Source organism: Jaculus jaculus, chromosome 6, assembly GCF_020740685.1.
Source record: "Jaculus jaculus isolate mJacJac1 chromosome 6, mJacJac1.mat.Y.cur, whole genome shotgun sequence".
Classification (NCBI taxonomy): Eukaryota; Metazoa; Chordata; class Mammalia; order Rodentia; family Dipodidae; genus Jaculus; species Jaculus jaculus.
In genome coordinates this window covers 97,883,065-97,908,341 of record NC_059107.1, presented here as the reverse complement: position 1 = coordinate 97,908,341, position 25,277 = coordinate 97,883,065, and the positions used below count along the sequence as shown (strand labels likewise).

The 25,277-nt window shown below is 42.8% G+C and overlaps 1 pseudogene; it reads left to right on the top strand.

Annotated features, from left to right (window-relative positions):
* The first annotated feature begins 11,940 nt into the window (after nt 1-11,940).
* LOC101597836 lies at nt 11,941-23,594 on the top strand (annotated as a pseudogene).
* The last annotated feature ends 1,683 nt before the right edge of the window (nt 23,595-25,277 follow it).

The following is a 25,277-nucleotide window of genomic DNA, read 5'->3' as shown; positions in this document are numbered from 1 at the left end:
ACCTTCAGAACCCTGGCAAGACTGCAGCTGCCACAGTAAGCCACAGTCTTCTCTCAAAGAACCAAAACTTGAAGATGAAGGGGTTTCATGGAATCTTCTTTATCTCTGCTTTTTTTAATTTTTTTTTAATTTTATTTATTTGCAAGGACAGAGAGAGATGAAAAGAGAGAAAGAGAATGGGCACTCCAGAGCCTCTGGCCATGGCAAACAAATTCATGTGCCACCTTGAGCATCCTGGCTTTATGTGGGTACTGAGGAACCTGGGTCCTCTGGCTTTGTACTCACGTGCTTTAACAGCAGAGCCATCTCTCCAGCCCTTATCTCTGCTTTTATCAATTACCTTTCCATCTCCTCCCTATTGGTCTCTTCCTTCCTGCCATTCTTTGCACGTACCTCTACCTGTATCTCCACACAGCTGCATTTCTTATGCCTGCTGTGCGTCGCCCTGTGCCATCCCCTCACCTGACTCTCTCTCGCCTTGTTCATTCACACGTTCCTTGGAAACAGCATAGACTACAAGATCTTCACCCAGAAATCTCTGAGCACTGCCCCCAAGGCCTTGCCCTTAAACAAGAGAGAGAGCTTCCTCTATAGAGCACACAGGCTCAGGCCACCTTGCTAAAAGAAGTCCCCTTTAATTATTTTTCTCCCTCTGTCCTTCACCTGTCCCCTAATTCACGAATTCAGTTTTTGCCGCCTGGGGGCACTTACTGTGCTCTTTAGCACGTGCTTTCACAAGTTTAGAGCCAGCACCTCCTCAGCATTTACTTTGGCATCGCTGTTGCTCTGCCATTCATTTCCCCAAGGTCAAAGCCAAAACAAGCTGGAGGTTAGGGAAAACATGGGCAGCAATGGGGACACAGACCTTGTAATAGTAGCTTTTGCCAGGTCTTTTTACGTGCCTAACTCCTCTGAAGAGACGACCTATGCAGCTCCACGCCATACCTGAGAATGTCACTCAGGAGACTGTTTGTTGCAGTCAGGTTCACATGGCTGATAGAAATCACCCAACCAAGAGCACAGTGTGAAGAAAAAGAGGTTTATTTTGGCTTACATGCTCGAGGGGGAAGCTCCACGATGGCAGGAAAAACAACGACATGAGCAGAGAATGGACATCCCCCTCTGGCCAACATAAGGTCGCAACAGGAGGGTGTGCCAAACACTGGCAAGGGGACACTGGCTATAACACCCATAAGCCCGCCCCCAACAATACACTGACTCCAGGAGATGTTAATCTCCAAATCTCCATCAGCTAGGAACCTAGCATTCAGAACACCTAAGTTTGTGGGAGACACCTGAATCAAACCCCCACATTCCACCCTGGCCTCCATAAACTGATAACCATACATGATGTAAAATACAATGTATCCAGTCCATATTGAAAAGTCCCCATAGTTTTTATCAATTCCAATGATGTTCTTGTATCCCCATAGTCCACAATCTTTTAACTGAGCCATAATACCAAAAAAATCACAAAAAAAAAAAAAAAAAACATAATGGCACAGAGCAATCATTCACACTGCAAAAGATAGCACTGGGCATAGGAAAGAAATATTCAACCAATACAAGATTTAAAACAAACAGGGCAAACATCAAACTCTGTAGCTTCAAGTCCAACAACTTTAGTCAGTGACAAATCTCCAAGTCCGATGATTCTAACCAGCAACCAGTCTCTGGAGTTCCAATTCCGCCCCTCCAGCTAGGCTACTCACAGTCCTGGAAAACTTCATTAGGGCCAGCAGCTTTCCTTAACAGCCATCTCGTGGTCCCAGCATCTCCACTGGGTCTCCACTGCAATCTACGGTTCATCCTCATGGCCCATGGGGTCTCCACGCAGGCATCCAGCAAACCTGCTTCACACTGCCCATGGCCAGTTCCAAAACACAAGACCCTGTTGCAAACTCAATGACTCTCTCGTTCCTGCATTTCTTATACTCTACGATACCAGGTAGGGTGCCAATTTGTTAATTCGTGGGGGAATAAAGCAGACTTTGAAGAAGAGGACACTCCTTGAGCACTGAGCCCCCCCTTCAAAAGAGTCTACATTCTTCCTGTTGCCCCAGTGCTGGTCAGCTAGCCCAATCTCAAAGGTTGTAATCTCTCAATTGCAGCTGAACGGGCTGCAGTTCACACAAAGACTTTTCTTTCTGTGCCGTATCCCTCTGCTCACACCAGTTCATTTCTACACAAAGCAACCCTGCACAACTTCTTAGGACCCAGGCATAACAGCAAGCCTTTCACACAAACTGCTAGCCCAGTCCAGACAAAGCTCTTTCTCACCCTCATAAGCCAAACCTCACAGCAGAGGGTGGAAATCCCCCTCTGGCCAACATAAGGTGGACAATAGCAATAGAAGAGTGTGCAAAACACTAGAAAGGGGAGACTGGATATAGCATCCATAAGCCCAACAATACACTGCCTCCAGGAAATGTTAATTCCCAAATCTCCATCGGCTAGGAACCTAGCGTTCAGAAGACCTAAGTTTATGGAGGACACCTGACTCAAACCACCACACTGCTGGACACAATAAAGCATCAGGACACATACACAGCAAGAATGAAAGCAGGTGAGGACTGAAATCCAGTGTCAGTGGTTGCATCAAAACAGACCACTTCTCCATTTTGTGAATGGGTTGTTTGACTTTTTATTGTTTAGATTTTTGAGTTCTTTGTAGATTCTAGACGTTGGGCCTCTGTCCAATGTGTATCTGGCAAAAAAAATTTTCTCCCATTCTGTGGGTGATCTATTGGCTCTGCTTATTGTATGCTTGTGAAAAGCTTTTCAGCTCCCTGAGATCCCAATAGTTGAATGATTGTTTAATTTCCTGAGCTACTGGAGTTTTGTTCAGGAAGTCTTTTCCACTCCTATAACATGAAAAGTTCCTCCTATTTTTTCTTCCACTAGTAGCAGAGTTTCCCATATTTTATTGAGGTATTTGATCCAGAACTTTACAGGGAGTTCTCAGAGGAAGAAATACAAATGGCAAACTCACACTTAAGAAAATGTTCAACAACCATACTTATCAGGAAAATGAAAATTAAAACAGCTATGACATTCTATCTTACCCCAGTAAGGATAGCAAACATTAAAAAATCTAATGAAAACAAATGCTTGTGAGGTTGTGGGGAAATAGTAACCCTCATTCACTATTTGTGGGAATATAAGTTGGCACAACCACTAAAAAGGATGACTGTAGAGGTCAAACAGACCCAGTTGTTCCCTTACTGGGAATTTACCCTAAAATCCACAGCAGCTCCATGTAGGCAGTGGTCAGAGGACTGAAACAGACCTTGCACCTGGGGTGATTCAAAGCTTACAGGATGGACTTCCAGTCAAGATGGAAGATTCGAAACCACATTAGAACTCCATGATTGAAATAAGGCAGAAATAAACAGGGACAACCAAAATCTATCAACATGACAAGAATGATAGCTGACTCCTTATCATGAGATGAGCCATCTCTAGCACATAGCCAGGGTCCAATGAAACCACAGAGGAATTGGCGAATTGTGCTCAAGGTAAGCCTGACCACCTGTGCCAGGGTGATGGCGATAGACCCTGAGGACACTCAAAACAGGTCAAAGCAGAATTCCAGAAGTTATTGAGAGCTTAACACTAAAGTAGACTTTTAACACACCCTCCGAGGCTCAGGAAGCATTGTGGAAGAGAGGGCTGAAAGACTGTAAGAGCCACAGGGTGGGAAGGGGTACCCAGAAGTATTGCCCACACAATGACTGACTGCCGCTTTCACAGCTCATCACCCATAACCTCATGGTGAACACCAGAAACCCCACTGATGAGGGCCCTCAGTGGAATGGGGCAGGGAGGAGGAGAATGGTACCAACATATTATTTGTCCATACATAGTTTCTAATTAAGAAAAAGGAATATAATAATTAAAGAAAATTTTAAAAGCTTACAGATGGCTACAGAGAGCAAGGGGCCAATGAATACGGTGGAAGTGCAGACAGAGAAAGCCACGGGGAGGGATAGTTGTGAGGACAGGTGCTGCTGAGGGAGTCAGAGCACTTGGTAGGACGACCTGGGCTTCCCACGGGTGTTGTTTGTTTGGGTGGTTTTTGTTGTTGTTGTTGTTTTAGATTAAAAGGAGGTATTAAAGACGACTAAAAGGACAAGGAGACTCCCGGCCTTGAAGTACCTGTACTTATAAATACACAATCTCTGTTCGTACTCATCCAGCATACTTTCCACAACATGGAGAGCCCAAGGAAAGAATTCAGCGGGGCCACCACACACAGCGCTGTGCTCCAGCAGGCTGCTAGCTTCCTCCCTCCCGGCAGTCTTCAGATGCAAACATAATGACACCTGACTGAGCCCCTTCACCTGTCTCCAAGCCTCTGAATCACTAATGAAGCCAAGCACTCCCACAGATCCAGCCCAGCCCTTCCTGCTTACCACCTCAGACCAGGGCTGGGGAGAGGCAGTGGAATTCTACCCAGAGAGAACCAGGCCAGAGGGGGTTGTGGCCATCTGGAACACTGCAGGACACATTGGCCTCCTGAGGTTCCTGGAATCTCAGTGGGGAACTGGAGCCCTGTGTCCTTCACGCCCCATTAGGCAGCTCCTTTTTCTGCAGCCCCTGCTTACACATGAACTAAAAGGAACATAAAAATCCTAATTGTCTAAGTCATTCCCATAAGAGAATTAGCAATTCAAGTATCTGGACTTGACTGCCCAGTGCCTCCAGGGAGCAAAGGGATGGGTGGGGAGGATTAGAAGATGGCAAGGCTCCCAACAAGCTACAGCCTTACTTTGGGGACTATCTCCAATTGCCAAAACTAGGCAGAGGGAAAAAACCAAGCAAGTAGCCCCACCATCATCATTTTATTACTGCTCCCTCCATGTCCTGTCTATGTCATTCTTTGGTCATAGGAGTCTCAAAACCAATGCCACTGAGCTCATGTGCCCTGGTTTCACCTCTTCTATCCAGGATTCATAATAGGCAATGCCTAGTTTAAGGTCCTCGAGTCTATCTTCCCTTCTTTTAATTTCTACCACATGAGGGCTACAGAGGTGGCTTAGTAGTTAAGGTGCCTGAAAAGCCTAAGGATCCATGTTCTACTCTCCAGATATCACATAACATAAACCAGATGCACAAAGGTGAGGCAAGTGCAAGGTCACACTAGGTGGCGCAAGCATCTGGCGTTCAATTTCAGTGGCTGAGGGCCTGGCACACCAATTCTCTCTCCCTCTCTCCCCCTCTCTCTCTCTCTCTCTCTCTCTCTCTCTCTCTCTCTCTCTTGCTAAAAAAAATTTAAAGGATTGCAAAAATAAATAAATAAAGTCTACTGCATGAGTGAGTTTCTCCAGAAGTTCCCTTAAATGCATTGCCTCCCACAGTTTCCCAGGATCTAGCAATGCCTCAGCTTCTCACCCCTCTGGAACAAAAGAGTTTGGCTTTCACTAAGCACATCACTTGCTTTGCTAAGGCTAAGTTCACATGTATGATAGCAAGTAAAAAAAAAAAAAAAAAAGGTTGTTGCAAGCAAACTAGGACTTCCACAGCGAAGTGGCTATTACTAGACACTCTTGGAAGCAAAGCACTTATCCCAAAAGAGCATCTATTGCTCCAAAAATATATCTATGGAATTTTTTTTTCATAACTTAGAACCTTTTCTGTAGACCATGCAGACCAGAAAGCCTTGCAATGGTATAGTCAAGCCCAATTTTCAACTTGCATATTCCCCACCATGAGATCTTTCTTAAACTTTTTTTTGAGAACTTTAAAATGTTAACACATTACAATTTGGTCATAGTACAATTGAGTTATATATACTCTTTTTTTTAAATTTTTTTTACTTATTTATTTGAGAGCGACAGACACAGAGAGAATGACAGATAAAGGGAGAGAGAGAGAGAGAGAGAGAGAATGGGCACGCCAGGGCTTCCATCCTCTGCAAACGAACTCCAGATGCGTGCGCCCCCTTGTGCATCTGGCTAACGTGGGACCTGGGGAACCGAACCTTGAACCTGGGTCCTTAGGCTTCACAGGCAAGCACTTAACCGCTAAGCCATCTCTCCAGCCCAGAGTTATATATACTCGTATGTTCTCTCTCTCCTGCCCAAATTCCACTGAAGGCCCTACTCAGTGGGGTTATTACTAATCCCTATGGGTCCTGAATGTAGCCATCAGCCTTTGTAGGGGAGGACAATGCTTCATAGTACACTTTCCCACCCTGTGGCTCCTACATTCTTCCTGCCCCCTCTTCCACAATGTTTCCTGAGCCTTGGCAGGCCTGTCATAAGTCTTCATTAGTATTTCACTCTCTGAGTCCTCTGATTGTCTGCTTTGATGACTTTTCTGTCTCCTCAGTGACTACTGCTGTCTCCCCAGTCAGGTTCTCGTTGCTGCAGAAATCATCTGCTCAAGAGCAGCTTGTGGGAAAAGGGTTTTTTGTTTTGTTTTGGTTTGGTTTGCTTACAGGCTCAAGGGGAAGCTCCATGATGGCAGGGGAAATGATAGCATGAGCAGAGGGTAGATATCACCTCCTCACCAACATCGGGTGGACAACAGCAGGAGAGGGTGCGAAACACTAGCAAGAGGAAACTGGCTATAACACCCATAAGCCCACCCCCAACAATACACTGCCTCCAGGAGATGTTAATCCCCAAATCTCCATCAGCTGGGAACCTAGCATTCAGAACACCTAAGTTTATGGGGGACACCTGAATCAAACCATCACACTAGCCATGAGAGCAGCACTCATATTTCATCAACTACTTCCTCTGTAATGCTTCCTGGGCCCTGGCAGATGTGAGAGAGATGACTCATGCCATGTTAGGCCCTTGGATTTCTTTTCTTGTCATACTGATGGGTCTTGGGTCTTCCCAGTAATCACTGCCATGTGTTAAAAGCAGAATCTCCAGCCAACAGTGAGACAGTAATGTATCAAGGGGAATAAACACAGATGTTTAGGGGACTTTTTGACCAGTATAACCTCTCCATTTTGCCAACAAACAGTGGGAGGTTCCCTCTAGGCTCTATGACCTTCCAAGTCATAGGTTTCTGACTTGGTTCTCAGAATTCCCTCCCACTAGAAGGCCACATATCCAATCAGACAGCAGCTGATTATCCTCAGAATATGTGTGTCACTATTGCACCAGTGTGGACAACTTACCTGGCTGGTTGATTTTGTAGTTTTCAGGATCCACTGTTTATTCACAGTGTTGGTGACTTTTACCCCTCAGCAGCTCACACAGCACTTTCCAGCAGGGAGCTGGCTCCCATCTCAGTTCCATCATGATCTCTCAGTGCCCTGCAACCGCGGCCTGTGGCGTCTTCAGCAATAAGGTATTACCATCTAGTTACCATTGAATCCTACTGGCCTCTATTTCCAACCTAGTCTACAATCATTATTAACTAACTATTTAATTAATTAACTAGTCCAACCTAGTCAACAATTCATGATGTGTCACACCACAGTGTTCAAAGCCTGAGAAATTTATTCTAAAGTTTCTTTCTGGTAAATGTTATAAAATTCAGTCTCTTTGCCTTCTGAATACACGTGGTACACTAGACTAAGGTCTGCTGGAATTGGCTTAGGGAAATAACCCACTACTGCAGTGCCAAAGACGCTTCACAGACCAGTGAAGGTAAGTGATCCATATGAGGTGGCTCATGTAATGACAGTCATCATCTGTGTCTTGTATAAACAAGGTTTTCTTCCCCTTCAGAACAGAGGCTACTAGAGAGATCTGGGTCCCTCCCACAGGATCCCACCTTCTCCACCCTCCACTGCCCAGGATAATCTCTGATGAGGATGCAAGAACTAAAGAAAAGTCATGAGCCGGGGGTGATGGCACATGCCTTTAGAGTTCAAGGCCACCCTGAGACTACACAGTGAATTCCAGGTCAGGCTGAGCTAGAGTGAGACCCTACCTTGAAAAATCAAAAAAAAAGAAAAAGAAAGGTAGGTGATGAGAACATGATTTCCCCTCAGCTTTCATGGAGGGCAGCCCCACAAGCCACCAAGTTCAAAAGGTGTGCCTTACAAGCATATCAAAACAAAAAGAAAGGAACCCTTTCCGAAGTAGCCCATCCTTCTCACATTTCATGCCTTCTCTTCTGACCTCATTGAGGGCTGACAGTGAACCTGGGTCACAGGAGAGAAATTTCTCATTGCAAGTTCTGGTATTCATCAGCTTCCTAGGACTTCATGGATTACAGACCTTCAGCAGGATCCTTAAGAAGGGAATCAAAGGCCGGGCATTGTGGCGCACACCTTTAATACCAGCACTTGGGATACAGAGGTAGGAGGATTGCTGTGAGTTCGAGACCACCCTGAGATTACATAGTGAATTCCAGGGCAATCTAGGCTAAAGTGAGAATGTACCTCAAAAAAAAAAAAAAGAAGAAGAAGAAGAAGGGAATCGACTTCTGTGAGTAACCACACAACATGCACAGCATGTTCAATTCCAACTGTCCTTTACAGTTTAGAATGACATCAAGACTGAAACCTAACATAAAATGATGGATATACTATGGGACACATACACTTAATTCTCAGACCGCCATTTTCTTCATAAATTGTTCCTCACAAAGTCCTGGGGTCAAGAGTAAGGCAACTAGAAGAATGGATGAATGGTAAGTTATGATGTTCAGAGCCCTTCTCTGTGGCTGTTCTGACATCGTGGGACCAGAGATCTGACTTGCTCTCTAACAAGACTTATTCTGTAGTTGGTTTCAACTATCTGCCCTTACAAGCCACTTGAGTCCTAAAAAAAAGCCAGAGCCATTCCCTTTATCCACAAACCCATATATACATAACACACACACACACACACACACACACACACACACACACACACCAAGACCCAAGCACTTAGATATGCAGTATCCATCCATTTTCCTCGTTCACCTCATCCAATCAACTCCACAGTTCATGGTGCCTCTGAATATTTATCCAAAACCTTCTCTTTCTCCACCCACTGACCCCAAAGTACTTCATAACCTCATTTCCCCCATCTCTCCCAGCACATTTGGCCATTACGGTGCCAAGAATTGCCAGACACTCTTGATTAGAGACTCAGCTAAGCCCTGGACCTCCCAATTCCTTTAGGTTTATGTCCTGACAAGGTCACTGTCTCCTCAGGCTTATGTGCTTCCCTCCCATGTACCCTCAGGCAGGGCAGAACTGCTCCACTAATCCAAGCACGCTGTCTTAACCCCTCTGATGCTTCCCACATGGCCTGAACCTCACACAGACCATGATCCACAGAGCCAGCAAAACCCACAGGCAAAATCCCAGACCCAGAAAGAGAGTTTGGAAAGACTTAGAACTCCAGAAAAAGCTCTCGGGTAAGATTTCTTTCTTTTGATCTTTCTTTTGTACATGTATGTATATAGGTATGTTAGTGAACGGGTGCACATGCACAGGTAGAAGTCAGAGGTTGACACTGGGTGTCTTCCTCAATAGCTTTCCTTTTGGTTCTTTCAGATAGAATCTCTCACTGAATCCAGAGCTCACAAATTCAGCTACACTACCTATCCAGCAAACCCCAGAGATCCTCCTGTCTTGGCCTCCACAGCATTGGAATTACACACATGGCCCTACAGCACCCAGAATTGTATGTGGGTACTAGGAATGTAAATGCAGATCTTCATGCTTGCATTACATCCAATTTACCCACTGAGTCAGCTTCCCAGTCCCCAAGATGGGAAGTTGTGGGTTTTTTTTTAATTTAAGCCTTGAAAGATGATCAGATTTAGACAGGCTACTCATGGGTGGATAAATGGAATATGAGACAAGGCCAGGACTCTCAAGATTGAGGAACATGGGAAATGTCATGTAAATGAAAAATAATCTACTGAGATCATTAAGGATCTTCCATCAAATGACAGAATTCAGAGATGGGAGAGAGAAAATGCTAAAAATAGGCAGCCAGATCATGAAAGATTATGTTAGTTACGCTAAAGGTAAGTTTTTCCTTAAGGGCATTTGACAGGCTCTGGAGACTTTAAGAGTGGAGTGATAGAGTCATATTTGCATTTTGGAAACCATCCTGGCAGGTGTGATCTGATATTTTATTATGGTTTTGATGCTCAGTGAGGTTGGACACATATTCAAAAACCTTTTGGCCATCTGTATTTCTTCTTTGAAGATACATCTATTCAACTTTTGCTCATTTTTTTTTTTCCAGGTAGGGTCTCATTATATTCCAGGTTGACCTGGAATTCACTATGTAGTCTCAGGGTGGTCTCAAACTCACAGCCATCCTCCTACCTCTGCCTTGGCTCCACGCCCACCACCCTTTGCCCAGCTCCCTTTGCTCACTTTTAATGGGGTTGTTTTCTTCCTATTGAGTTCTAGTAATTATTTCTGTATTCTGGACACTAGCCTCTTAACAAATACACAGTCTATAAATCTTTTCTCCCATTTCATCAGTTGCTTTTTCACGCTACTGTTGGCTTCCTTTGATATGTGGGAGCTTTTATTTTGATGTGATGTCCTTTGTCTATTTGTTACTTGTCTCGGCTGTATTTTTGGCGGCATCTCCATTTAGTTGATTTTTGTGTATGTTGTAAGAGTCAAGTTTAACTTTTTGCATTTGTATACAGTTTTTTAAAAAGATTTTATTTTATTTATTTCTTTGGCAGAGAAGGAGAAAATGAGAGAATGGGAGTGCCAGGGCTTCCAGCAACTGCAAACGAACTCCAGACACATGCACCCCCTTGTGCATCTGGCTAACATGGGTCCTGGGAAATGGAACCTGGGTCCTTTGGCTTTTCAGGCAAAGGCCTTAACCCCTAAGGCATCCCTCCAGCCTGTATCCAGTTCTTCTAACACCACCTGTTAAAGATTGCCCTTCATAACATTCTATTCTTTTAGATGATATCATAAATGGGATTGGTTTTCAACTACCTTTCGAAAGAGTTCTGTGGTTAGCACACAGAGAGGCATTTGATTGCATTCTGACATTGCTTTCCACTTTACTGAGTTCATGTATTAATGTTGCTAAGGCAAGGATATGGTTTGTTCCCAAAAGCTCATGTACTGGAAGCTTGGTCCCTAGTGTGAGGATGCTGAGGTGCTGGGACCATTGAGAGGCAGGTCTTAGAGTTAGGCCACAAGACATCTACTCTCATGAGTAGACTAATGGCCTTCACAAGGGAGTAGGTCAGGTCTGGAATGCCTGACTTAGTCTCATACGAGTGGGTTATAAAGTGAGGCCACTCACACACTTGGTCCTTTCTGCAAACAGCCTTTTCCTCGTCCCTTCTCCACCACACTGTGATGCAGCCAAAAGGCTCTCGCCAGCAGCCCAACAGATGAGCTGCCCAATCTTGACTACAAGCCTCCAAAATAGTGAACCAAGTAAACTTCTTTTCTCTAGAATGTACTTGGCCTAAGGTTTTCGTTTTTTTTTTTTTGTTTTTTTTTTGTTTTTTTGAGGTAGGGTCTCACTCTCGTTCAGGCTGACCTGGAATTCGCTATGGAGTCTCAGGGTAGCCTTGAACTCACTGCGATCCTCCTACCTCTGCCTCCCGAGTGCTGGGATTAAAGGCGTGCGCCACCACGCCCGGCTAAGGTATTTTTGTTGTGGCCACACCAAATTGACTAAGACAAGTTCTAATAAGTTCGTTTTGTAGAGTCATCCTTTTACTGAGTGACAAATACATTTATTAAAGAAAATGTTGCAGGGCTGATAAGGAAATATGAATGTCCAGTGTAGGTTTATAATACTTGATTTGAACGAGGACCAGCCACCATTTTGATTTCCCCTTCTACAGTCAGCTATAAAAGGACAGAAAACAAGCTGACAGGACCAGGGGTCTTTGTCATCTCACGCACATGGGCTTAGGGACTGTATGCTAGACTTCTTTTCATTTAAGCTAACACGCGAACAACTGACACAGACTGCATGATTATTTTAAAGAAACAGCATAAAAGACACTGGGCCAATTCCTACCCAAGTCACCATGAGTAACCGCTCTCATCCTTCCCATGGGCTAGGCGAGTCCTCTGTGCTGCTGACGTCCCCCTCAGACCGTGGCCTGGTGTCATCAGCTTGTGCCTGTCCTGTCTCTGACGTCACAGGTAGGTTTTACTGATAAAGGTTTTAAAATCTGCATCCAGAATCTTACCTATTTGGGAATCTTTGAATGCAGTTCTTGAAGAGTTCTGTCTTTTGGAGGAGTTGTGTTGCTTGACTTGTTCACGCGTTTGTGTTCTGGATCGGATGGGGTCGTCCCTCCTGGCTCACGAGAGGCTGTTTGCATGGAGCAGCCTCCTCCCGAGAGCCCAGTGTCCCGTCACCACTCCGACACGGCGTGAGCAACATCAACCCGTACGAGGTGCAGAAATACACTTAAAATCTCCTAAAACCCACCTACGCATCACCCATGGCCAGAAATCACAAAATGGTAAAAGTGATATAGTTTGTATGTACTGTGTTCTTAAATATTATTTAGGGTGAGTATGGAAAAAGTAAGAAATGAAGCAGGAAAAAAGGGAAATGGGGAAGAAACAAGGTTCAGTAAATGAGACAAACAGAAGAAAGGAGTGGAGAATATTACGGAGGGGAAGAGGAAAGACAAGAAATTAGAAAAGATACAGAAGAAATAAAAAAACAAAATGGTTTCCCAAGCTGGGTATAGCAGCGCACGCCTTTAATCCCAGCACTTGGGAGGCAGAGGTAGGAGGATCGCTGTGAGTTCTACACCACCCTGAGACTACAGAGTGAATTCCACGTCAGCCTGGGCTAGAGTGAGATCCTACCTTGAAAACACAAAAATCGTTGCCCAGCAATGAGGAAAAGGGGGAGCCTTTAATAAAATCAAGTATTAAAAAAATTAGAGTAGTATTCTGCTTCCCCTGTCTCCTAGGGAGCTGTGTAACTGGAGCTATGTTTAGCTTACCTTCTTTTCTATGAGCTGCCCGTCTTTTTCTCCACATTTTTTAGGTGTCCCATTACCATCTTTGTGAATTTTTGACACTTTTTCTCTCTTTCTGTCTTCCGAATGGAGACCATGTTTATCTTGTTCTGCTCACAGTAAGGTGGCTTCTAGTCCACTATTGAGATATGAATGTGAAATGTGCCCCACAGGTCCATGCATCAGTTGGTAGCACTGATCTGGTAGATTGTGGAACCTTTGGAAGGTGAGCCTTGCAGGAAGGAGAGTCACTGGGGAGGGCTCTGAGGGGTCACGGCCCAGCCCACCCCTTCACTCTCAGCTTCCTGATTTGCGCTGCAGTGTGACATCAGCTTCCCACTCCTTCCTGCTATGCTGACCCTGCTGTGGCCGGCTCAACTCTCTGAAACCCTAGGCCAAAATAAATTCCTTAAGTTGCTTCTGGTCAGGTTATTTGTTCACAGCAGCAACAAAATAGTCCTCAGGAAGCTGAGGGAGGAAGAACCCTGTGAGTTTTAGACCAGCCCGGACTATAGAGTGAGCTCCAGGTTAGTCTGAGCTCGATTGAGACACTGCCTCAAAATAAACAAACAAAAACAAAATGTAAGTAATTGGTGATAACCACCTTACCTACAAGTGTTCTAGTGCACTGATTCCAATGAACTGACAATTTCCCACAGGTCCCCAAAGACTATTGGGCAAGATGATTAAAGATCTCCCACCTATCAAGCTCAAGGGGGACTATTTCTGCGAAACCATTAATCACCACAGGCTCTAGAAAAAGCAACATAGGAAACTGCAGCATAGTGATCATACAATGGTTTTTTTTTAATTTTTTTATTAATTTTTATTTATTTATTTGAGAGTGACAGAGAGAGAAAGAGGCAGATAGAGAGAGAGAGAGAGAGAATGGGAGCGCCAGGGGTTCCAGCCAGTGCAAATGAACTCCAGACACATGCGTCCCCTTGTGCTTCTGGCTAATGTGGGTCTGGGGAATTGAGCCTCAAACCAGGGTCCTTAGGCTTCACAGGCAAGTGCTTAACCGCTAAGCCATCTCTCCAGCCCACACAATGCTTTTTAGTAAATTACAGTAATTCAAGCACACACATTGATATTCCTATAATGCAATACATATAACATGCCTCAAAATTATACATTAGAAAATCACATTAGAAGAATAATTATAATAGACACTTTGTGTCTCAGCCTTAGCTGCCTCTAACATGTGGTATTGGTTTTATTCTGAAGATTTTCTTAGTTTTTGTTTTTTACATTTTTTTATATTTATTTGCAAGTGAAAGAGGGGGAGAGGGAGTATGGGTGAGCATGCCAGGGACTCTTGTTGCTGCAAAGGAACTCCAGAAGCCTAGCCCACTTTGTGCATCTCGCTTTACATGGGTACTGGGGAATTGAACCCTGGCCAGCAGGCTTTGCAAGCAAGTATCTTTAACTGCTGAAACATCTCCTCTGCCCCCTTTTTTTTGAGGGTGGGTGAAGTTTGAGACAAGGTCTCATGTATTTTGGCTGGTCTTGAACTTGTTTACATAATCAAAGATGACTTTGAACTTCTGATCCTCCTGCCCCCACCTCCTGAGTTCTGGAATTATAGACGTGTGCCATCACACCTGGTTTGCTAGGAATCAAACCCAGGACCTCACCCATGCTAGGCAACCACTCTACGAACTGATTATATCTCTAATCCTTATTCTGAAGAATATTTTATTTTTTTATTTTATTTTTATTTATTTATTTATTTGACAGGGTAAGAGAAAGGGAGAGAGAGAGACAGAGACAGAGAATGGGCACGCCAGGGCCTCCAGCCTCTGCAAATGAACTCCAGATGCATGTACCCCTTTGTGCATCTGGCTAACGTGGGTCCTGGGGAATTAAACCTGGGTCCTTTGGCTTTTCAGGCAAATGCCTTAATCACTAAGCCATCCCTCCAGCGCATATTCTGAAGAATATCTTAATGTGATTTTATTTTTATTAAAATTTTCTGTAACTTTCATCCAAGTTGCTTTTTATAACTAATAAATTTAATATTTTTGACACTTCTAATTAACTGTTTTCTGATAACCTCAATATTTTAAGTGGGAAATATTCTGTACAGTTGTTGGGGTGCCTTGTAAACACAGATAACTCTGCCTAAAGAATATTCTGTTTTAATATTTTATCATTGAAATGTGTAAATACTCTGACCTCAATATTTTCACAGATACTGTCTTTCCTATTCAGAGCAACATTGCCCAGCAAATATTTTTGGAAAGAAAATGAATTAATAGCTTGTTGTTTATGGCTCTTTGAATCCTTCATCAGCTTTTGGTTCTGAAAAATCATAAATTACAATTCCATATTTAATGTCAATTCATTCATTTAAATGTAAAATACATATCAAAAGATTCTTCCCACAGGGCTAAGATGGTTTAAAAATCTCAAAATGAATCCTTACAAACTGATTATCATTTAATTTGCTCGATTTTTCACTTGCTTCTTTGAGCTATATTTCAGTGTCCTATTTGCAAAGGTTTTGTTTTTTTTTTTTTTTTTTTCAACCACTGAAACCTATTAAAAGTTCCCAGCACTTCACTGGGTGAACATTTTGATCAGTAAACTTTTTAACAATTTACAGTTTAATATCCATAAAAATATAACAACAATTAACTAGCTTATTTTTAAAACACTTTGACTGACTGACATCTACTTCCTCATAAATTATAATACATTTAACATGTTTCATACACCTCACATTTATGAACATATTGTAAATTTTGACTATTATGGCTTTATTTGGATTAATAGAATATTATCACTGAGCTTCAACTATAAATTCTATGTATACAGCAGGCACGTTATACTTCACAGGTTTCTTTTTTAAGTTCCAGACTTTTTAGGTTGGTTTGTTTGTTTTGGTGGTGGTTTGATTCAGGTGTCCCCCATAAACTTAGGTGTTATGAATGCTAGGTTCCCAGCTGATGGAGATTTAGAAATTATCACTTCCTGGAAGCAGTGTATTGTTAGGAGTGGGCTTGTGGGTGTTATAACCAGTTCCCCCTTGCTAGTGTTTGGCACACTCTCCCGTTCCTGTTGTCCACCTTATGTGGGCCAGGGGGTAATATCTACCCTCTGCCCATGCCGTCATTTTCCCCTGCCATCGTGGAGCTTCCCCCTCAAGCGTATAAGCCAAAATAAACCCCTTTTTGCCCACAAGATGCTCTTGGTTGAGTGATTTCTACCAGCAATGCAAACCTGACTGCAACATTATTGTTTGAATAACTGTATACATAAATCTAGGCAGAAAAGTTCCCAAGGAAATAATGGTCATATTTCACTGTTACTTACCATTTGGTCTTTCTTCTTCTTAGAACTTACTGTGCATTCTTTTTTTTTTTTTTTTTTTTGCTTTTTCGAGGTAGGGTCTCACTCTGGTCCAAGCTGACCTGGAATTAACTCTGTAGTCTCAGGGTGGCCTTGAACTCAAGGCGATCCTCCTACCTCTGCCTCCCGATTGCTGGGATTAAAGGCGTGCGCCACCGTGCCCGGCTTTACTGTGCATTCTTTAAATGACATTAGAAATGTACTTTGGCCAGGCAGGGTGGCCCACAATTTTAATCTCAGCACTTGGGAGGCAAAAGTAGGAGGATTGCCTTGAGTTCAAGGCCACCCTAAGACTGCAGAGTAAATTCCAGGTCAATCTGGGCTAGAGCCAAACCCTACCTCAATAAAAAAATTTAAAAAAAAAAAGAAGAGAAACAAAGAAGTGTACTTTAATCACAAACAAATCCCGGTGTGAGCTAATAAATGCAATATCTTTTAGCTGCAGCCCTCCATGTCCCTTTAATAGAAAAAGTGCTAAACGTCTCTTCTTAGCTGCTATTGGCCACATTTGTTCCACCTGTTTTAAAAACAGAGTACAGCTGGGCATAGTGGCACACACCTTTAATCCCAGCACTTGGGAGGCAGAGGTAGGAGGATTGCCGTGAGTTCAAGCCCACCCTGAGACTAGAGTGAATTCCAGGTCAGCCTGGGCTACAGCAAGACCCTACCTCGAAAAACCAAAAATAAATAAAAACAGAGTACCACATGATCTCCAAAACCCTTCTTGAACTAGCTCTTTCAGTTGAAGTCCTGGGAAGAAATTCTACTGTTACCGTTGGTATTCTCCAGAGGTAAGAATGGTAACTCAATGAAAGGCACCTAGGAGGGCTCTTCAGAAAACTGAGGGCCAGTGGGAAACTGTGCAGAGGCAAGTCTTGTCAACCAGGTTTCAGTTAGAGCTGGGAGAATGCACTGATCAATGCTTACCAACCCATGGCCTCTGGTCCACTTGCTGCTGCCAGGATGGTTTCTATTAAAGTATCACATCCAGTGGGCTCCAGGGGTCTTTTCATCTGGCTTGAACCATAGTACAGTCAGTCATGGAAGAAAGACCTCCCCAAACTGGGTGTGGTGGTACACGCCTTTAATCCCAGCACTGGGGAGGCAGAGATAGGAGGATCATCATGAGTTCGAGGCCACCCTGAGACTACATAGTGAATTACAGGTCAGCCTGGACTAGACCATACCATGAAAAAAAAAAAAAAAAAAAAAAGACCTTCCCAAATTCTACAGGTTTGTTTATATTAAAGCCCAATAATATGATCCACCAAAAGCATATTCATATTGTCACCACAAAGCCAATTTTATCTTCAATGTAAAACATTTACAGTAGGATTCACAATAATGTCAAATAACTTCACAAAACTTTACTTTGTTTTCAAGATCTGGTGGGGAGAAAGGAAACTTATTGATTTGCTACTTGAAATGCCTGGTGACACTGATATGAAAACAGAATTTCTTAACTATTTGCAAAGATCTTTTGCTAATGGAGCCAATTAATTAGCAGAAGCTCAGCTTTCACACTTGCTGGAGAAAACCTGGAATGTGAATCGTGGTACTGTGCAGAATGGCTAAGCACTAGAAACTAAGTGAATACACACGAATAAGTTAATATGGAAATGGAGCACACATGTAACATACACAATAGACTATTGTTCAGCCACTGAGAGGACGAAATGCTGTCATCTGTGGCAACATGGCACTGTGGGTCAATATGTTAATTGAAATGAGTCAGGCACTGAAAGATAAGGAACGCATGAGCTCACTCATAGTCAGAATCAGAAAAGTTGATCACAGGAAAGATAATCAACAGATACTAAGGTATAGTTAGATAGGAGCAAGAAGTTCTGGTGTGCCAGGGCACTGTAAGGTGACTTACATAGTAATGTACTATATATTTCAAAAAACTATAATAATGGGCAGGAGAGTTTGCTTAGTGGTTAAGGTGCTTGCCTGCACAGCCTAAGGACCCATGTTTGACTCTCCAAATCCTATGTAAGCCAGACATACAAAGGTGAGGTAAATGCAAGGTCTCACATGCCCACTAGGTGGCACAAGCATCTGGAGTTCAATATCAGTAGCTGAGGTCCTGGAACACCAATTCTCTGTCTCTTTCTCTCTAAAATAAAGAGAAAAAAAAAAAACTAGAATGATTTTGCATGGTTTTTATTGTAAAAAAAAAAAAAAAAAATCAAGCCAGGTGTAGTGGTCCATGCTTTTAATCCTAGCACTCAGAAGCCAGAGGTAGGAGGATCACTGTGAGTTCAAGGCCAGCCTGAGACTATCTAGTAAATTCTAGGTCAGCCTGGGCTAGAGCAAAACTATAACTTGAAAATCCCAAAAAGTCGGGCTGGAGAGATGGCTTAGAGGTTAACATGCTTGCCTACAATGCCAAAAGACCCAGGTTCAATTCCCCAGAACCCACGTAAGCCAACTGCAGAAGGTGGTGCATGCATCTGGAGTTCATTTGCAGTGGCTGAAGGCCCTGGCATACCATTCTTTCTCTCTGTATCTCTATCTGCCTTTCTCTCTCTCTTTCTCTCTCTTTGAAATAACTTAATAAAAATAAAATTTTATTTAAAATTTGTTTTAAATCCAAAAAATAAAAAAGAAATGATCATATTTGACAAGATAGATATGTTTGCCCTGATTATATAATGTATATAAACAATGAAATATTATATCCTCAACTAATATATACAATTTTTTAAAATCTTTTATCTATTTGAGAGAGCAAGAAAAAGAATCAAATAGAAGCAATGGGCATGACAGGACCTCTAACCACTACAAACAAACTCCAGATACATGTGCCACCTTGTGCATATGGCTTTATGTGGGTACTGGGGAATTGAACCCCAGTCCTTAGGTCTCACAAATAAGCACCTTAACTGCTGAGCCATCTCTCCAGCCCACAATATGCACAATTTTTATGTTATGTGTCAGTTTAAAGTAAATATGTCAGAACACAAAAGCACCACAAAGCTTTCCATCGTAAGTGTAGGCTCATGTCTATTCTATTGAGATTTGTTGTGGTTTGGATGTGAAATGCCTCGCACAGGGGACATTTGTTCAGGATTGCTTGGCTGTCCAAGATCTTTTGTGCATCCATGTGAATCTTGGGACCTTTTTTTCCAATTCTGTGAAGAATATCTGGGAATTTTGATAAGAATTGCATTGACTCTGAAAATTGCTTAGAGTAAGAAAGCCATTTTCACTGTGTTCATTCAGCTGACCTGTGAGCACGGGGAGTGGGGGGGGTGGTCTTTCCCATGTAGTGTCATTTTTGTAGAGTCTCCGGTTCCTTCAATGTTTTAAAGTTTTCATGGTAGGCCTCCATCCTTGGTTAGTTTATTCTTAGGGTTCTTTTTAAATTTTGTATTTATTTGAAAGAAACAGAGAGAAGTAAAGAGAGAGTGAGAGTATGGGCCCTCCAGGGCCTCTTACTGCTGCAAACAAACTGTAGATACATGTGCCACTTAGTGCATCTGGCTTTACATAGGTACTGGGAAATCAAACCCGGGTGGTCAGGCTTCACAAGCAAGCATCTTTTAATGGCTGAGTCATCTCTCCAGTCTCTTGGGTTTTTTTTTTTTTTTAAGCTATCATAAATGGCTTTTTTTTCCCAATTGCTCCCCAGCATGTTTATTATTGCCACATATGAAAGCTGCTGATTTTGTGTTCGCTACTGTGTTGAAAGTGTTTAGCAGCTTTAAAAGGTTTTGGTGGAGTACTTAGAATCTTTAAGTTCAGGATCTTGTAAACTATAAACAGATACAATTTGACTTCTTCCTTTCCTATTTGTATCCCTTTTATTTATCATCATACTGTCTAGCTAAGGCTTCACAGGCTGTATTGAATAAGAAGGAAGAAAAAAGGCACCTTTGTCCTGTTCCTGATTTTAGTGGAAATGCTTTGAATTTTTTCCCCATTTAGTACAGTCAACATCTTGCCTGGCACACTGCAGGAGACCTGAGATTAGAGGATTTGGAATGCATGCTGGGGCACAAGTCACCGCCACTAGTAGCCAGATGCACTCGTACCTGTTCTCTTTCTACATTATAGAATAGTTTGAGGAACACGGGAGTTCACTCTTCTTTAAAGATCTCATAGCATTCAGCAGTGAATCTATCTGGGCCTGGGCTTTTTCTTTTTTTTTTTTTTTTTTTTCACTTGGGAGATATTTTATTACTACTTCAGTATCTTTTTGTGATGTGGAGCTATTTAACTTGCTTATATGCTTGGTATAATTTTGATAGGTCTTATGTGTCTAAAAATGTAGCTATTTCTGCTATATTTTCCAATTTTTTGGATATAGGTTTTCAAATTATGCACCAATGAGCCTCTGAATTTCATTGAAAGGTATTTTAATTTCTCTTTTCATGTCGAATTTTCTTAATTAAGGTCTCTTCTGTTTTTATTGCTTTGTCAGTTTTGTTGTCTTTTCAAAGAACCAACTGTGTGATGGATTATGTTATTTGTTCATTTCATTCTTTTCTTCCCTGATGTTTATTATTTCTTGCCACCTACTGATTCAGGGGTTGATTTGTTCTTGTTTTTCTAGTATCTTGATGAACATAATGAAGTTATTTACTTTTTTTTTTTTTTGGCTATTTAGTATAAGCCTTTGTAGTTTTAGACTTCCCTCCAGTGTTGTTTGCTTTGTACTCCATGGGCTCTGGTATGTTATGTTTTCATTTCCAGTGCAGAAATTTGATTCTAGAAATTTATTAATTTCTCTCCTGATTTCATAGTTACTTGTTTGTATTCTCTAAATTCACTCATAATGTTATTTTTTTAGCTTTTATTGTCAACCACCACATACAATATACCAAGATCATAATCTCCTCCCACCATCCTCCTTGGTGCCCCTTCCCTATCTCTCCTCCCCTGAACCCCTTCTCCTTTTCATCCAGTCCCTCTTCTACTTTGATGTTACCATTTTTCCCCTCCTGTTATGCAGGTCTTGTGTATATAGCATCAGCCACTCTGAGGTCATGAGTATCAAGGTCCCTTTGTGTCTGTAATTCAGTATTGTAAGCATTACTCCCCTTTGGCTCTTACATTCTTTCTGCCACCTCTTCTGCAATGGTCCCGAAGCCTTGGAGTCTCTAATAGATATGCCTTCACTCAGGAGTTATTCATGTCTTCTTTGATTTTGCTGAACATTCATCTAATTCTTTTGTCTGGGATTTCATAAAATTCAATTTCATTGAAGTCTAATGCTGTGAAATTGGTACTTTTAAAGAGTAGGGTTACCTTGAGCTTTGCCATGTTTCTTGACTCTGTGTGTGTGTGTGTGTGTGTGTGTGTGTGTGTTGGGACATGTGCATCTGGAATTAGGTCATTGATTGGATTTGTGTGTGTGCAAGGGTACATATACCATGACATGTATATGATCAGAAGACAACATTGGGTGTTGTTCCTTACCTTTCCCTTTGAGTGGGTCATTTTCTTATTCCCACTACATATGCCAGGGAGGCTGACACCATCCTGAGGTCAAGCCCTCATCCTGAGGCTGAGGGAGGAGCACCCAAGGAGTAATTTTGACACAGGGATCTCCATCAAAGTGGTTATTTGGGGTCCCCACATTCCTATAAGTAACTCCTCTTTATGTTCAGTGACACCCCCCCCCAATAAACTCATTGGCTCATCAAACTAGTATTGGTGTAATTGTACTTTGGTCTGCCATCTGAGCCCTATTTGGGGGGAAGACATGTGTCTGCGTCTCCCCAGGGGAAAAGTTTCCCAGGACAGCATGCATCTTCAGCACTTCAGCCAATGAGGCTCTGGATGTCACTGACAGTGATGAGGTCTTTGTGTTTAGATGGAACTGTTTAGGAACTGGAGATAACCAGAGGAGCCTGGTACCTAAGGAGCTAGAAGCCTTCTGCATAATGAAGATATAAAGGCTCAAATAAGGGAATGACCCCCATGATCTCCTCAGCACACAAGTTGGAGTGATCCACGCCTGGGGCCACCAAAGATACAGCCAGCTGGGAGATGGGACCACCAACCAAGACATCACTCTCACTAGGTCTGCTCTAATCTCTTGATCAAGCAGATGGAAGTAGCCTGTGGCTCACATGCTTCTAAAGCTCTGACAGCGGGTGGAGAGGTATTTACTTGGAGCTAGAACAACTGTGGCCTTGTGGTATCAATCAGGATCTACAGCCAATCGGCCAACTCTTTGAAAAGTTACAATTTAAGCCGGGCATGGTGGTGCACGCCTTTAATCCCAGTACTTGGGAGGCAGAGGTGGGAGGATCGCCGTGAGTTCTAGACCACTCTGAGATTACATAGTAAATTCCAGGTCAGCCGGAGCTAGACCCTAGCCCAAAACAAAGTTACAATTTATATTTATATATCAAGAGCATGGTTGGCACTGCCTGTGGTCAGACCTCACCATGGATATTCTGAACAGGGGTGAGGTATCTGGCTAGAACCACAATAGCAATGGACCGCAGGGCTTAGAAAACAACAGCAACTAGCTGACCCCCGTGCGAGTGGCAGCTCTGCCCAGCATGTGCGTGAACCCGACTGCTTGTGGCTGTGCACGTACTCTATCTAGCAAGAACAGATGAGACTTGCTCTATGCCCGGTGAGCTGATGCACATGAGCAACTGGGAATTAGCAGTGAGAATCATCTGCTGAATCCAGCACATTGTAGTGGAAAAAGAAAGGTTGTAGAGAGTGCAGCCTGTCACTCTGCCCACACCTCTGCTGCCAAGACCCTGGGTGGGCATGTGTACATGTGGGGTCAGGATCAAGGCCTCACAGTGATCCCCCCACCTAACCCACCTCTCCTCACCACCCACACGCTGGCCTGCTTAGCCACCCCTGCTGTTTCATGGCATCTTTTTTCTGTAGAGCATGAAGACTTTGTGACCGTTGCAGAGTCACTGAAGAAAGAATATGATAGCCCAAAAACTGCTGGTCTGAAGTTTCAAATTCAAGGGGACTATATTCAAGTCCACAAGGCTGTTTTGAATATCAGGTGTGATCACTTTCAATCTGAGTTACAATCGCATTGGAATGAGAACATGAAGCAGGTGACAGAAATAGACCAGTTATCTTACCTAGTTCTGAAACTTTCTCCAGTACCTCTGTGCAAATGGAATGATCTTCCACCCGAAGCTGCCATAGGTCTTTTGAACTTGACGACGTCTTACTTTGAAAACAGCCTGAACAAACTTTGTCAGCACATTACCAAGCAAGGAATGCTGCTTTAAGTTTTGCATCAATCATTTGGCAGAAGTTACATGGACTATGGCATTTTGACAAATGGATGGCCCCTGATAAAGGAGCTCATTGCAAAAGCCAGTAAATGGGGAGCATTTAGGAACTGAAGCCCCAGGATGCAGGACTGTGTGAGTGAGGCTCTGGGGCACTGTGGGTGATGTGTGTAGCTTGTGCTCTGCAAGTGATGGGATCGTGCAGGCAAAACTCATGAGATCTGAGACACAGTGCTCTCTGTAGAAATATGTGAAGGACATACACTTCTGAGGCCGTCCTTAGTAAGTATTGTTTCCAGATGTATAAATTCTAAATGTGACTTTTCTCACATCTGGTTGGAAAATTGTGGAAGGAGGATAGTTTAGCTGACTTTGTTTTTGTTTTCATTTTTTTAAAGATTTTCTTTTATTTTTGTTTATTTATTAGAGTCAGAGAGAGAGGAAGAGAGAAAGCGAGAGTGAGAATGGGCGCACCAGGGCTTCCAGCCACTGCAAACTAACTACAGACGCATGAGCCCCTTGTGCATCTGGCTAACGTGGGCCCTGGGGAATTGAACCTGGGTCCTCTGGCTTTGCAGGCAAGTGCCTTGACCACTAAGCCATCCCTCCAGCCCTGTTTTCATTTTTGATGAGAGGAGCTTCTGAACTTGGAAGAGTGAAGTTGGTAGCAACTCTCCTGGATCACAGATCACAACTCTTTGACACTGGTGTTGTGACAGATGTGAATTGTGAGATGAAAGTGGTCCCCTCCATAAGTGCTCCTTGAAGTACAGTACCTGCCTGTGAGGGGATGTTGAGGATATCAGCATGGGGTGAGGCTTGTTGGTGTACTTTCGCCATTGACAACATTTAACTTCATGATATATCAAAAGAATATGTTGTCAAATTTCAAAGTATTTAAATAAATAAAGATACATTTCTAGGTTGGCCATGATTCTCTTTAAGATTTAGACAACTAAAAAGTCTTACTTTCTTACTACCCATGAAAAGTTAACAATGGAAGGAACTTAGTTTGGATAAAGTTGAATGTTTTATGAATGAGAGTCTACTACTTATCCAACAGTGTTTTATTAAGGTTCAATTTAAGAACTGGAATATAATTTACCCCTTCATTTTCCCCTATAAATACTAACTCATGAAAGAAAAACAATGGCAAGCACATTCTCTTCTTGCCCTTCCATTATGGTTGCTAAATCTATCTATATGAATTCAAGTGGTACTTAAAATCAACTTTCTCGGGCTAGAGAGATGGCTTAGCGGCTAAGCGCTTGCCTGTGAAGCCTAAGGACCCTGGTTCAAGGCTCAATTCCCCAGGACCCACGTTAGCCAGATGCACAAGGGGGTGCTTGCATCTGGAGTTCGTTTGCAGTGGCTGGAAGGCCTGGTGTGCCCATTCTCTCTCTCTCTCTCCCCTTCTTTCTCACTCTGTAGCTCTCAAATGAATAAATAAATAAAATAAACCAAAAAAATCTGCTTTCTCAGACTGGAGAGATGACTTAGTGGTTAAAGCACTTGCCTGTAAAGCCAAAGGACACAGGTTTGATTCTCCAGGACCCACATAAGCCAGATGCACAAGGTGGTGCATACATCTGGAGTTCATTTGCAGCTGCTAATAGGCCCTGATGCACCCATTCTCTTCTCTTCTCTTTCTCTCTCTCCCTCTTTCTCTCTCAAATAAATAAATAAAAAGTAAATAAAATCAGCTTTCTCTATAGAGGTTAAGAGACTTTTTATCATCTATTTTGTCTAGGCTAAATTTTATCACAAATTTACTTGAAACTTCATATTCTAGTTTTG